Source organism: Alosa pseudoharengus, unplaced genomic scaffold (assembly GCF_046254945.1).
Source record: "Alosa pseudoharengus isolate Yale_2024_CS ecotype anadromous, Long Island Sound unplaced genomic scaffold, YU_APseudo_1.1 YU_APseudo_1.1_scf_10, whole genome shotgun sequence".
Classification (NCBI taxonomy): Eukaryota; Metazoa; Chordata; class Actinopteri; order Clupeiformes; family Clupeidae; genus Alosa; species Alosa pseudoharengus.
Window position 1 is genome coordinate 32,100,801 of NW_027468565.1, and position 13,260 is coordinate 32,114,060.

The 13,260-nt window shown below is 45.3% G+C and overlaps 1 protein-coding gene across 1 annotated transcript in view; it reads right to left on the reverse strand.

The window, feature by feature from the left end:
* rassf7a (Ras association domain family member 7a) overlaps window positions 1-13,260 on the reverse strand; it is a 34,980-nt gene that overhangs the window by 12,351 nt on the left and 9,369 nt on the right. Inside the window, exon 2 of the mRNA XM_076270224.1 lies at window positions 10,232-10,293. The gene's annotated coding sequence lies outside the window, so the exon portion shown is untranslated. The remainder of the gene's footprint in view (window positions 1-10,231; window positions 10,294-13,260) is intronic.

The window sequence follows — 13,260 nt, forward strand, 5'->3', positions numbered from 1 at the left end:
ATTCAGCTTGTTTTCATTTTTTTGTTGTTGTTTGGGAAACAAAATATTGAATACGCTGAACTACTTTTTTTTTGCTTTTTGCTTTTGCTGAGACACTAATGAAGAAGTTGACATGGTGCTGTGGGAGATTCAGACTTTATAGCGGTCTGGGATCCCCAGCAACCTGCTCCGAGCTCTCAGAGGAACTCACTCACTCACTCTCTCTGGGTCAGAACAAGGACGCCTCTGCTCTGGACACACACACACACACACACACACACACACACACACACACACACACACACACACACACACACATTAGGTCTGCAACTAATGACTGTGTTCATAGTTGATAAATCTGCCGATTATTTTCTCAATTAATCGATTAGTTTGTTAGATTAGTTTGATCGATAAAATGCCAGAAAATGGTGAAAAAATGTCGAACATTGTTTTCCAAAGCCCAAATAACTTGTTTTGTCCACTCACCAAATGACTTGTTTTGTCCACTCACCAAAAATATTTAGTTCACTGTCATAGAGGATTAAGTACAACTGTACAAAATATTAAAGTACAGAAGTACAACATTTTAAAGTTTAAGAAGCTACAATCATAGAATTCTGGTGTATTTTCCTTAAAAAATAACATAAACCGATTATTCGATTATCAAAACAGTAGGAAATTAATTTAATAGTCGACAACTAATCGATTAATCATTGCAGCCCTAACACACACACACACACACACACACATACACACACACACACACATCAGTGTGCGCTGATTGCTGGGGTAGCTATGGCAGGGCTGCTACAGGGTCCCTGAAGTAATTACTACTAGCCACTGATTCAGCACATGTGTCACACACTTGCACACCTGCCATGGAGACGACATGGGCAAATACATCTGTGTATCTGTGTGTGTGTGTGTGTGTGTGTGTGTGTGTCTTTTACCCTGACATATCCCTCCGGCTCTGCCAGGAATAGCCAACAGCCAAGAAGGCACGGCCCACCGTGTCTCCATGTCACACTGGCTCTCCGACATTCAGTGCAAGAACAAAACACATCCAGAAACTTCTGCTCATTAACGTCGCTGACACAAACACCCACCATGTCCAAACCAGGACTCCCAGAAAGGCACACATAAAGTTGCCCAGGTGACTTAAAAGAAGGGGGGTCTGAAAGAAAAACTTTCCCTGTACTTCCTGAGGGTGAAGTCAACTGTGCTCACATCACCCACTATCTCAGTCGTTTTCACATTATGTTCGCAGCGGGAGAACGCTGCACGTTTGTCAGAAAGAATTCTGGGTGTTCTCTCCAGAGAGGTAATGGAATAAGAAAGACTTGTTTATTTTTATCATTTCAAAGGACATAGGGTTTATTTCAGCTAAATTTGTTTCCCACAGCAAAGTAAGGCTGATGCAACCGTTTCTATTAAAGGTATCTGTTTCTCATTCGTTGTTAGCACCTCGTTAACACGCTGCATATAAGGGTGCTAATGACCATCTCAAAGAGATTTAGAGAAAGAGTGATACAAAGAGAGAGAGAGACAGAGAGAGAGACAGAGAGAGAGACGGAGAGAGGAACATGTGGTCAGACTGCAGTGACAGCCTTGCTTCATTAGTTATTTAAGACGTTTTTCCATGTCTCTTGTTCTAAATTATTCACCAATGAGTGTGTGTGTGTGTGTGTGTGTGTGTGTGTGTGTGTGTGTGTGTGTGTGTGTGTGTGTGTGTGTGACGAACACGCACTCATTTGTACACCACTGTGACAAATCCCAAAATGAGGGCTAATGAAAACCTATCAAAGCTATCCTTGAGATAACACGAGTGAACATCTGAAAGGGTCATCTGGTTTCGTCAACACCCAGCCGTCCACCCGTTGAGGAGACACTGTATCCTATTGGCTCTCGTCCAGAGAGCATTAATCCTTCAAAGTACTGTCAAACAGGCCATGACCGAAAGTTCTGAAATGACCAAATGACCGAAAGCTATGACCGAAAGTCGAGAATGACTTGTTTTGTCCACTCACCAAAGATATTTAGTTCACCGTCATAGAGGATTAAGTACAGCTGAAAATATTCAAGTTTAAGAAGCTACAATCATAGAATTTTGGTGTAATTTCCTCGCACAAACATAATGCAAACACCTGGGAATGTACAACCATCACAAACTGGATATAATGTATCATAATACAACGAGTCAATGTGTCTTCAGATTAGTCAATGTGAAGAACAGTGTCTTCATCCAGTGTGTGGTTGAGAGGAACAGCGTCTTCCATCGGAGCACACAGACACACACACACACACACACTGCTGCATGCATTCCTGAAGTGTGTGACAACAGCCCTGAATACAACAACTGCAGGCAAACTGGGAGGATGAAATAATCTGTCAAAATAAATCAATAGAGTTACAAAAAAGGACACATTTCCATGGGGCTACGAGGACACTTGGAATCACTGATTCTATGCCTACACCCAGCATGGGATTAACGTGTCAGTGTGGCTAATTAAACGTGACTCCAGGGCACCTGCTCCAAACCCCCACGGAGTATTTACCCAGGGAAGGGGCCGCAGCAGTAAATACCCCAAACCTGCAGAGATATGGGCAGACACAGGCTATGGAATGCAGGAGGAATGCAGGGGCTTCTAATGATTCATCTCAACCTTTGAATGGATACTATGTTTGTGTGTGTGTGTGTCCTGTTCTCCTTGGACACACACACACACACACACACACACACACACACATTCAAAACAACATTGTCCAGGAATGCAGGTTTGAAATTACGAAACGCATCCCAGGGCGTGTTGAGGACAGCCAGTGGAGTAAGCGTGCATTCCAAACTCAACCAGCCCCTGCGGCCATTTCTATTCTACCAGTGGAATTTTCTAGGCCCTTGGTGATGGGAGAGTGTAACAACCAGGAAGACAGCGACAAAGTGGCTCCGAGGTCTTGCCTGGGGAGTATTTATAGACAGCAGTGTGTGTGTGTGTGTATGGTGTATGTGTGTGTATGTGTGTGTGTATATATATGTGTGTGTGTGTGTGTGTGTGTGTGTGTGTGTGTGCGTGTGTATGTGTGTGTGCGTGTGTATATGTGTGCGTGTGTATGTGAGTGTGTAGATGGGGGTGTAGGTAGGTGAAGATGACGGTTTAAGACACTTTCAGTCTGTCATTATGTACTCTTTCTCTCTGACTGATTACCCGTCACCACAAGTGTGGGGCTGGAGAGAGAGAGAGAGAGAGAGAGAGAGAGAGGGAAAGAGAGAGAGAGAGAGGGAAAGAGAGAGAGAGAGGGTAGGGTATACAGACAGAATAAAGAAAGTGTCTGTTTGCCTAAAGATTTACACACCGAGTCCCTGGCTCCAAGACTCACCTTACTGGAAAAGAGGGTCGTATATCTCACCCCCTCCGCAGGGTCCCAGCCTTGTCAGGGGTCCGGTACTTGCCAGGGTATAGATTCCTGACAGAGAAGATTTGGGGGTGGTTGTGTGCATATGTCGGGGTGAGTGGTTTTAGCTGGGTGCCGATGGGGGGCGTTGAGGGGGATTTTAGGGTGGGTGGGTGCCCTTATGAACCAGAGGGGTTTCAGGAGAGAAAGCACACCTCCATGATGACAGTTCTCACATAACCATTAACCTGTCACAGCACAGGAGACTGACTACCGTGAGAAACGAAAACAAACTAAAGAACAGGAGTGACATTTAAGCTAAAAGAAAGAGAGAAGAAAGGACCTCCTGAATGGCTTCAACAGACACTTAAAACAATGAAATAAAAAACAGTTAGTCCAAGTTTGTGTCAACGTGAGCTCTGGCCATAAGTGACGAGTGGGGATTAAGGGGAAACGCTGCCCTTCTGTGGTACCAACTCCAAAGAAAGTCCATTCGAGGAAACCGGTTTGTGCCTTCGAACAACAGCAGCGCTGACGTCAGTTCAGCCAGAGAGTCGCCACTAGTTGAACGCAAAGTCAGACACTGAGGGAAGGGGGGAGGGGGGGGGGGGGGGACTCCCCATCCTGGTTTCTCTAAGCTCCTGAGGTATGAGGCTGTAGCCCGCATTTGGAGGCGACGAGAGTATAGGAGAGGCAAGGCGAGACAATCTGATCTGAGGCGGACGGGGCAGCCTCCCTCAGACACAGGAGTTCGGCATCGGCTAAAGGCTTGTCAAAACACCACCCAGAGACAGCGTGTGGTGGTTGTAGATTACTGACTTTCGCAACAAGCACCGTCACCACCACCACCACCCAGGCGGCTAGAAGCGGCATGGAATGTACCTAGTGTTGCTCTGCTCCTCCTGTTAAAACCACATTGCTCTCAATAAAAATTTCAAGTTTTTGCCTGAAATTGCACTGTACCTATTTACAAGGGCATTGTTCCCACCTCTTTTGGGGCCTACCATTAAATGTTGGACCTCTATAGAAAGCTGAGAACCTGTAGTTTTTGTAAGAAACAGTCAGAATAACTGTGTGATGTACTCACACAGAGTTACAGAGGCTAGAATATAGTTTTTTCTTTTTGCCGAATTACAAGCATCTCTGAACTGACCACATTTCAGCCCTCTAGGTCACTTGATATCCCGTAGAAACCAGGCACCCTAGCACCAGGTCTTATGAAGCTGTGTGCAAAAGTAGATCATTATAGAATGAAAATATGAGTGCTTTGGACCATTATTTGCCAAGGTATGCTCATGTGTTTTGTAAAATGCCTATGGAAACTTACCATAGGACTTTTTGTTATCCAAAATCCATACTGACAATCAAATGCTTACTGCACATCTTACTGCACACCCCTTTGTGTAGAAGCATAATCCTGGTCTCAAATGGGTAACACTTTGAGGTTTCTTGTGGATTATTTAGATTGTATGTCAGGTGTTCTGATATAGACTGACTACACAAAATATGGGATAATTACAAAAAAGTCTCTATTTTTGCATTTACTTTGTTGGTTCAATGAGTGTGTATGAGATAGACTATACATCTGTACAACTAATATTGGATAATACAACATGAAGATTCAATTTCTATAGATTCTTGTGAATATTTCAGTACCCAATATGTTGCATCTACTTATTGTGCTGCAGCTACACTGGTCAGGGTAGCACCAAAAGCGGAGGAGGGGGAGGGGGGCATTTTGGATCAAATTTAATTGAGACATAATAAGATTAATCTAAGAATGTAAAGCACTATACAGATTGTACATTGTCATTTTTGGATTCCCAGGAGTCAAAGCTTTGAAATGGTGTATAACATTACTATGCTACATAGCAATATGGTGCATACAATTGATTTAGAATATTAGGGGGAGGTGGGGGAGGGGGGTAACCGTCCCGCCGGTGGGACACTGTAGATTATGTGTTAAAGAGGGATGATGACGTATTTGGATCACAGATAAGAGAGCCTCTTTTGAGATGGACCTGGAACTCTCAGTTCTCTAAAAACTCTAAAACATTTTTGGACAGATTTTTGGAATCCTTGCAACACACATATAAAAACCTTCCACTCCTCCACTGCTTTTACCCCTTTCCAAATATCAACACATCTGAAACACTTTATCTACGGGACACCTTTATCACTCCAGACCTCTGTCCCCAAAGCCAATGGACATGCTTTAACATTGAGTGACTGTATGGGCGACAGCATCAGGTAAAGTGACGACAGTCTGTTTGCTTTGCCATCATCAGTAAGTAAGGGTAAGGGAAAAAAACACAATGGGAAATATGGAAAGAACACAGCACACCGCATTACCCAGTCCAGGATTACAACCCCATGAGCGTGCAGGCAATGAGCCCAACGCCCCTGCCAGTTCTCACGACTCAGGGTCACGGGGGTTAACTTATCTTTGCACGGCTCCTTTCTCCCCCCCCCCCCCCCCCCAATGGTAAACACAGACACACAGTTTTACATCTACATCTACACACACACACACACACACAGAGTCAGCCGATAAAAAAAGTGTGTGAAATCTAACGTACAATGACAGCAGTGATTGAAAGAGGTGTCCAAACAAACACCTCTGTTGACAGGCATTGTTAGCGCACACAAAGTGAGGACAAGTACATCAGAGGGAGAGCAACAGAGACAGGCCAGGAGGAAAAAAGATATAACAATCAGACAGTGATAGGAAACATCCATAACTGAAGCCACATGGTGGGAAAAACAGACAGGTGGAGAGTCTTCACACACAGAGACTACTGTAGAAATCTGGGCAGTTATCACTGACCATTCCACTGAGTATGTTTATACTCTAACTACAGATTATGCAGGTGAGACTGTCATGGTCTCTTAACTGTGCAAAAACCAAAACATCACATCACCACGTTGCATAACTCACTCTGAAGGTCTACTTCCCAAGCCCCCTCCTCAATAGTGCTGGAGATAAAAGTCTCCATTTGCGCAAGTACTTACATAACCCAAAATAATATAAAATAAAAAAGAGGTTTTGAACAGACATCCTCTGTGTGTGTGTATGTGTGTCTGTGTCTGTGTGCATGTGTGTGATTGAGTGAGTGAGAGAGCCAGTGAATGAGTGAGAGAGAGAGAGAGAGTGTGTGTGTGTGAATGAGAGAATGAGTGAGTGAGTATCAATCTTTCAATGCAATGCTGTATTTTGATTTTGAAGCAGCACTGTCCTCCATCCTTGCCATGTCTGTCATACGGTGAACAGACAGAAAGGGCTGCATCCCTTTCTACTGTGTCTGTCTGGCAATCCAGAAGTCTGCCTACGAGTCCGCAAGTTTGTCTGCCTGCCTGTTCAGTCCATTTTTCATTTTGTCGCCTTGTTAAAAACAAAAGCGTAGTGACATAACAGCCCATGTGTTCAACTGTATTCCTAATAAATTACTTGTCTAGTCCGAACATCTGGCCTACCACCCGCCCTCTCTGCCTGTGTGATGGCTTGAGTGCCAGCCTGTCTGACAGCGTGTGTGGTGTGTGTGTGTGTGTGTGCGCACGTGTCACTCTCCTGAATTACCAGCCTTGTCTATTTGTGTGTCTCACAAGCCCCATCGTTGCTTGTCCACTCACTTGCTGCCTATCCGCTACTCAGAATGCCAACAGAGTACTTACACATCAAACACGCACGTCAGCTTGTCAACGCACGACAAGGGTGCTGTCCAGCCAAACCTCTCTCACTCAACCCGTCCACCCCCGCCTGCCGGCCTGGCCTTTGTATGGGTAAACACATGGACCTACGGGTTTACGCCATCGACCTGGTCCACGAGTACCATGCACGTAAGCGAGTGTGTGAAACGTGACGCTGTTGAGCGGAGGGGATGGCGGGGGAAGCATGCTAACGGGGATGGCATGCTAACGAGGTGGACAGGAATGTGGCTCTGATAAGAGTCCTGCCAGGCCAGGCCAGCACAGCACCGCAACGGGGATGTTGATCTTACAGCTGCCCTTGTGGCCTCAGCTTATCATCATTTACATTATGGCATTACAGCCCTCATCACGAGACAGCCCAGCACAGATCAGCCCAACACAGCCCAGCACAGATCAGCCCAACACAGCCCAGCACAGATCAGCCCAACACAGCCCAGCACAGATCAGCCCAACACAGCCCAGCACAGATCAGCCCAACACAGCCCAGCACAGATCAGCCCAACACAGCCCAGCACAGATCAGCCCAACACAGCCCAGCACAGATCAGCCCAACACAGCCCAGCACAGCCCAGCACAGATCAGCCCAACACAGCCCAGCACAGATCAGCCCAACACAGCCCAGCACAGATCAGCCCAACACAGCCCAGCACAGATCAGCCCAACACAGCCCAGCACAGATCAGCCCAACACAGCCCAGCACAGATCAGCCCAGGGAGGAAAAGAGCGGTGAGACGTGTACCCCCCTCACCCCCACGTGTGTGAGAAGAAGAAAAAAACATAAAGCAAGTTTCAGGAGATACATTAGAAGTTGGAGGGTGATTAATGCAGGCTGTTAACAGACTCTCTCACACACACACACACACACACACACACACACACACACACACACACACACACACACACACACACACACACACACACACACAAACACAAACACACACACACCCCTGCGTGACCATCCATTATCCCTGACACTATCTCTCTGGCTCACTCATCTTTCAAAGTGAGGCGAGGGAGATTAGGAAGTACAACTGTTCACAATTAGAAGAACCAGGACACACAACAATTTCCCTTCGTCTTTCACCGTTCCAGGCCACTGACAACTTTCAATGAACCATCCACTTCCCCTTTCTTGACCCGAGCCACGGCAATGGGGGTCGGCACAACTCGACGAGCAGTCTGATGGGCACCATTACATGGATAGTTACACTCTCATCTTTGACATATAACAACGACAAATGACTGGTAAACATTGATCTCGCTGCAGTCCCATGTAAATTAATCTTTAATCCAGAGATAATAGAATAGCCTGGACTGTGAGAGACACACAGAGGTACTGTAGACAGACAGAGGGAGAGAGAGAGGGAGAGAGAGAGAGAGAGAGAGAGAGAGAGAGAGAGAGAACAGAGGGCTTATCAGCAGAACTGCTCTCAGTAGAAGCTCACAGAGAGAGGCTCTGTGTGCCCCATCAGACTGAGTTTCAACCAAATAGGTTTCATGTCACTGTGTGGAGACAGGGATCAAGAGAGTGAGAGGGAGAGAAAGAGAAAGAAAAAAAAAAGAAAGAAAGAAAGACAGAAAGAAAGAAACAGGAACTCCAAAAGGTTGATTTTAAGCCACAGTATACAGGTGGGTGTCACAAAATTAGAATACCCCTTAATTTAGTTCAAAAAGTGGATCTTATCATATATTCTAGATTTATTAGATATACATGTAAAGTGAAATATGTCAAGCCATTTTTTGTTGTAATCTTGATGATTACGGCTTACAGCTCATGAAAACCAAAAATGAGTATCTCAAAATATTAGAATAAGGTTATAATACAGATATGATAACTAATCTGACTAATCTAAAATAGTTAAAACACTCTTTACTTACTTACTTACTTACATACTTGTTCTGGCTGCTTTTGCACAAATTACTGCATCAATGATAGCGACCTTAAGGTCATCTGTATTTTTGGGTCTGGTGTCTCTCATTTTTCTCTTGACAATAAACCATAGACTCAGGCCAGATGAGCCAATTAGATCCAATTAGTCAGATAGCCAATTAAGCACAGTTATACCATGGTAAGCAAACCAGTTACTAGCAGTTTTGGCACTGTGGGTCCTGCTAGAAAAGGAAATCAGGATCTCCATAAAGCTTGTCAGCAGATGGATGCATGAAGTGCACTAAAATCTCCTGGTAGAAGGCTGCATTAACTCTGGACTTGATAAAACACAGTGGACCAACACCAGCAAATGACACGGCACCCCAAATCATCACTGGCTGTGGAAACATCAAACTGGACTTCAAGCAACTTGGAGTCTGTGCCTCTCCACTCTTCCTCCAGAGTCTTGGGCCATTGACTGGACCCTGATATCCAAATGAAATGCAAATTCTGTTTTTTATGTGAAAAGAGGAGTTTGTACCATTGAGCAACAGTCCAGTTCTGTCTCTTCTTAGCCCAGGTAAGATGCTCTAACCTGGTCTCTGATTCAGGAGTGGCTTGACACTAGGAATATGCCACTTGTAGCCCATTTCCTGCATACGTCTGTGCATGGTGGCTATTGATGCAGACTCCAGCCTCAGTCCACTCCTTGTGAAGTTCCCCAAATTTTTTTAATCTACTTTGCTTGACAATTCTCTCAAGGCTGCGGTCATCCTTGTTGCTTGCACACCTTTTCCTACCACACTTTTCCAATCCAGTAAACTTTCCATGAATATGCTTTCATACAGCACTCTGTGAACACCCTGGCCACCTTCTGTGGCTTACCCTCCATGTGGAGGGTATCATGAGTGCCTTCTGGACAACTACTGTATCTGTCTGCAGTCTGCAGTCTTTCCCATGATTGTGGTTGTGTTTTTGATTGTGACTAGGAATTTAAAGGCTCAGGAAACTGACATTTTTGTATTATAACCTCTTTATTCTAACATTAGATACTCATTTTTGGTTGTCATGACCTGTAAGTCGTAATCATCAAGATTACAACAAATAATGGCTTGAAATATTTCACTTTATATGTAATGAATCTAGAATATATGAAAGAAATTAGCGGGACCTTTCCACAATATTAATTTTTTTTGAGACCCACCTGTATTTTGCAGTGGCCCCTACACACACACACACACACACACACACACACACACACAGAGTTGATGAGACTGTGCTTACCTTGCGTGGAAACGGGTAGTGATCCTCCTGGATGAGCTGCTGTAATCCAGCCTGTCCGGTTCCTGTAAGAGGGAGACAGGTGGAAGCAGGAGGGGTCTGAATGAGCGCAGCTACGCGGCCAGGCAGCCAGGCAAAAAGTAGTTCCCGTCAATGGTCAGAAGCAATGGCTGTAGTTGAGGGTACACAGAGCTGCTATCTGATCACTCTCCCGCTCGCTGTCTTGTCTTGTTCTCTCTTGGTTTTTCTTTCCTTCCTTTCTTTCTTTGTTTTTGTCTTTCGTTCTTTCTTTTTTGCAGACAGTTTTTCTTCCCTCTAGAGTGCAGCGTGTCTGTGTCTGCTCAACACGATTCTGTCAGCCGCAGGACGTAAGATCTGAAGAGCAGTTCAAATTTCTCAGTCCCCTCCCTTACTCTCTCTCTCTCTCTCCCTCCCTCCCTCTCTCGCTGTCTCTGTATTTCTCTCTCTTTCCCCACCCAGGCCAACTCTGCTGACAAGGCAAGCCCCTCCTTCCCTTCAGGTAGGAGGAGTGTCTTCTTTCACTCTGGTCTCTCTCTCTCTCTCTCTCTCTCTCTCTCTGAACCACAAACACACAAATACATAGTGTGCAAACATTGTTGTTATGGCAGACAGATAGCACCATGTGTTTGGAAGAGTACTTGTGTGCTTGTCCGTCTGTGTGAGTGTATCTGCATACATGTGCACGTGTGTGTTTGGTCTCAGCTGCATCCTGCTAGTCCTGAATCACATGCCCAGCTGACAGACAATGCAAATAGCGTTCAGGTGATTGTGCTCTTCCTGCTATGAGCTCATGCTCCCCTGCATCAAATGCCCACTCAAAGCGCTCGGGGCTTATTTGCCTTGGAGATGGGCAGTTTAATCAGGCTCTGTGTGTGTGTGTGTGTGTGTGTGTGTGTGTGTGTGTGACCTGTGAATGTGTGTGTGTGTGTGTGTGTGTGTGTGTGTGTGTGTGTGTGTGTGTGTGTGTGTGTGTGTGTGTGTGTGTGTGTGTGTGTGTGTGTGTGTGTGTGTGTGTGTGTGTGTGTGTGTGTGTGTGGTACCGAGGGGGTGGCAGCAGACCAGACCAGACAGCCAAAAAGACAATGTCACCTCTGGGTTTATATGGCAAAAACACACATGAAAGGAGAAGAGGGGACTTCAAACACAGATGAAGACGTAGGGGTTGTGTGACTAAAGGGAAACAGGCGTTCGCACTGCAGCCCCACTGAGAGGCAACAACCTCACTCACAGGCGCACGCTGCTGGGTGCAAAGTCAGACTTCTGACACAGAGGCAGCACCAGAGAAACAGCATGAGCCAGGGCCTGTTTCCCATTAACACCTTCTCTCTAACACACATGCACTGCATTACTCTCTCTTTCTTTCTTTCTCTCTCTCTATCTCACACACTGTATCTCTCTCTCTCTCTCGACAATAATATTTCTCTCACCTCACCTCCCTAATCTCTCTCTCTCTACCTCGGTCTCTATATCACTGTTTTTCTGTAAACCTTCATTTCCAGCATTTTTTTCTTTTTTCTTAGTCTCCCCTAATTTGATCTATTCTCTTTCTTTCTGTCTCTCTATCCCTCTCTCCCTCCCTTCCTTTTTTCCTCACTCTTATTTTTTGTCTCCGCCTGTCTTTATGCACACACCCATGTTTTTTGAAGCCTAACAGCCTGGTCCCTCGGCTGCAGGTCTCCACTTGAACGACACACAAAAATAGCACCATCATCTCTGTCACCATCCTTGCAAACCGGAAAAACACAATTATGTTTCCGTGCTGGAACGCTGCCAGACAATTATCAGCCTAGAGACGGATTTGTGGAGCACTGGTCTGATTGACCTTTGTGCTTTGTGAAAGCTTGATAATTCATGCTCACTTATCTTTACCTTCTTCCAAGTCCATTTACAGCACTGTTAAAAAACAAAGCAATAAACCACCACACGTGCACAAAAAACCCACTATATATCTTCGAATCCAATCTAATCCAGTCTAATCCTCGATCTCTAACACTTATTATGACTCAATAAAAAAAAAAGTTGAACCACCCACGGAGTTGCACCCCTAATACCTAACTATAACTGCCATTATATAAGGAGCCATCGTGCCCTGTGTGGAGGGCATAAGGGCACGTCTTCAGAGGCCTCAGCATGCTGGGGCTTTTGGCACCTCCAACAGCCGCCATGCCAGGTTCTCTTACCCCTTCTACTAGGTCCCACCACAAAAAAGCTGAGGTGGAAAAGTGGGGTGAAGGGGGGAACTGCCCGAGAGTTGCCCTCCCCTGGGGAAGGAGGGCAGGCAGAAGACATTCTTGAGCAAATGAAAGATAGTGTGTGGGATGGAAGACATTTGTCTGAAATCCATCATGCTCATTTCTATCTAATAGAAAAAGAGGCTGCAGAATTGTGCTTTAGACCGGCATTAGTTGGTACAGAAAAGAGAGTAGTTGGTGCAGAACCCCTGAGAGGATATGTAGGGTAAGGCAAATATCTTGCGTGTGAACATAACACTACTGCGAAGAAAAGCAGAACTAAAATGGCACAAAAGCAGAGCGGCAGAAAAATAATTTACCAAATGATTCTACCAATTTACCAAATAACCAAATTTAAAGTCCTTCTAATGGATCTGAAAGTCCAAAAGTGAGCTACTGATACTGAAAGTGTCCCTCCATTCCATCTGAGATTAGAAGAGTCGGTGGGATTGAGGGATTAGGCACCTCCAGTTTCACTGATACCATCCAGGCATTTCTCAGGGAGCCTCCCTCTCTCCCTCCCCCATCCAGATCTCTCCCTCCCCCACCCATATCTCTCACTCGCCCCTTGTTTTTCTGGTAGACATGAATCCCTCCTTCCTCCGTCTAAGCATAGAGAAAACACCAGACTTTGAAAATCCAATTTAACAGATCAAAGGCATATAGGGACTTATTTATACCAGGGGCACCAAGTAGGCCCATCAGAGAAAATGACACCAAAAAACTCAACAAGTGGATTAAAAGAGCTGGCTCTGTGCTTGGAAGTACACTTGAGCCCCT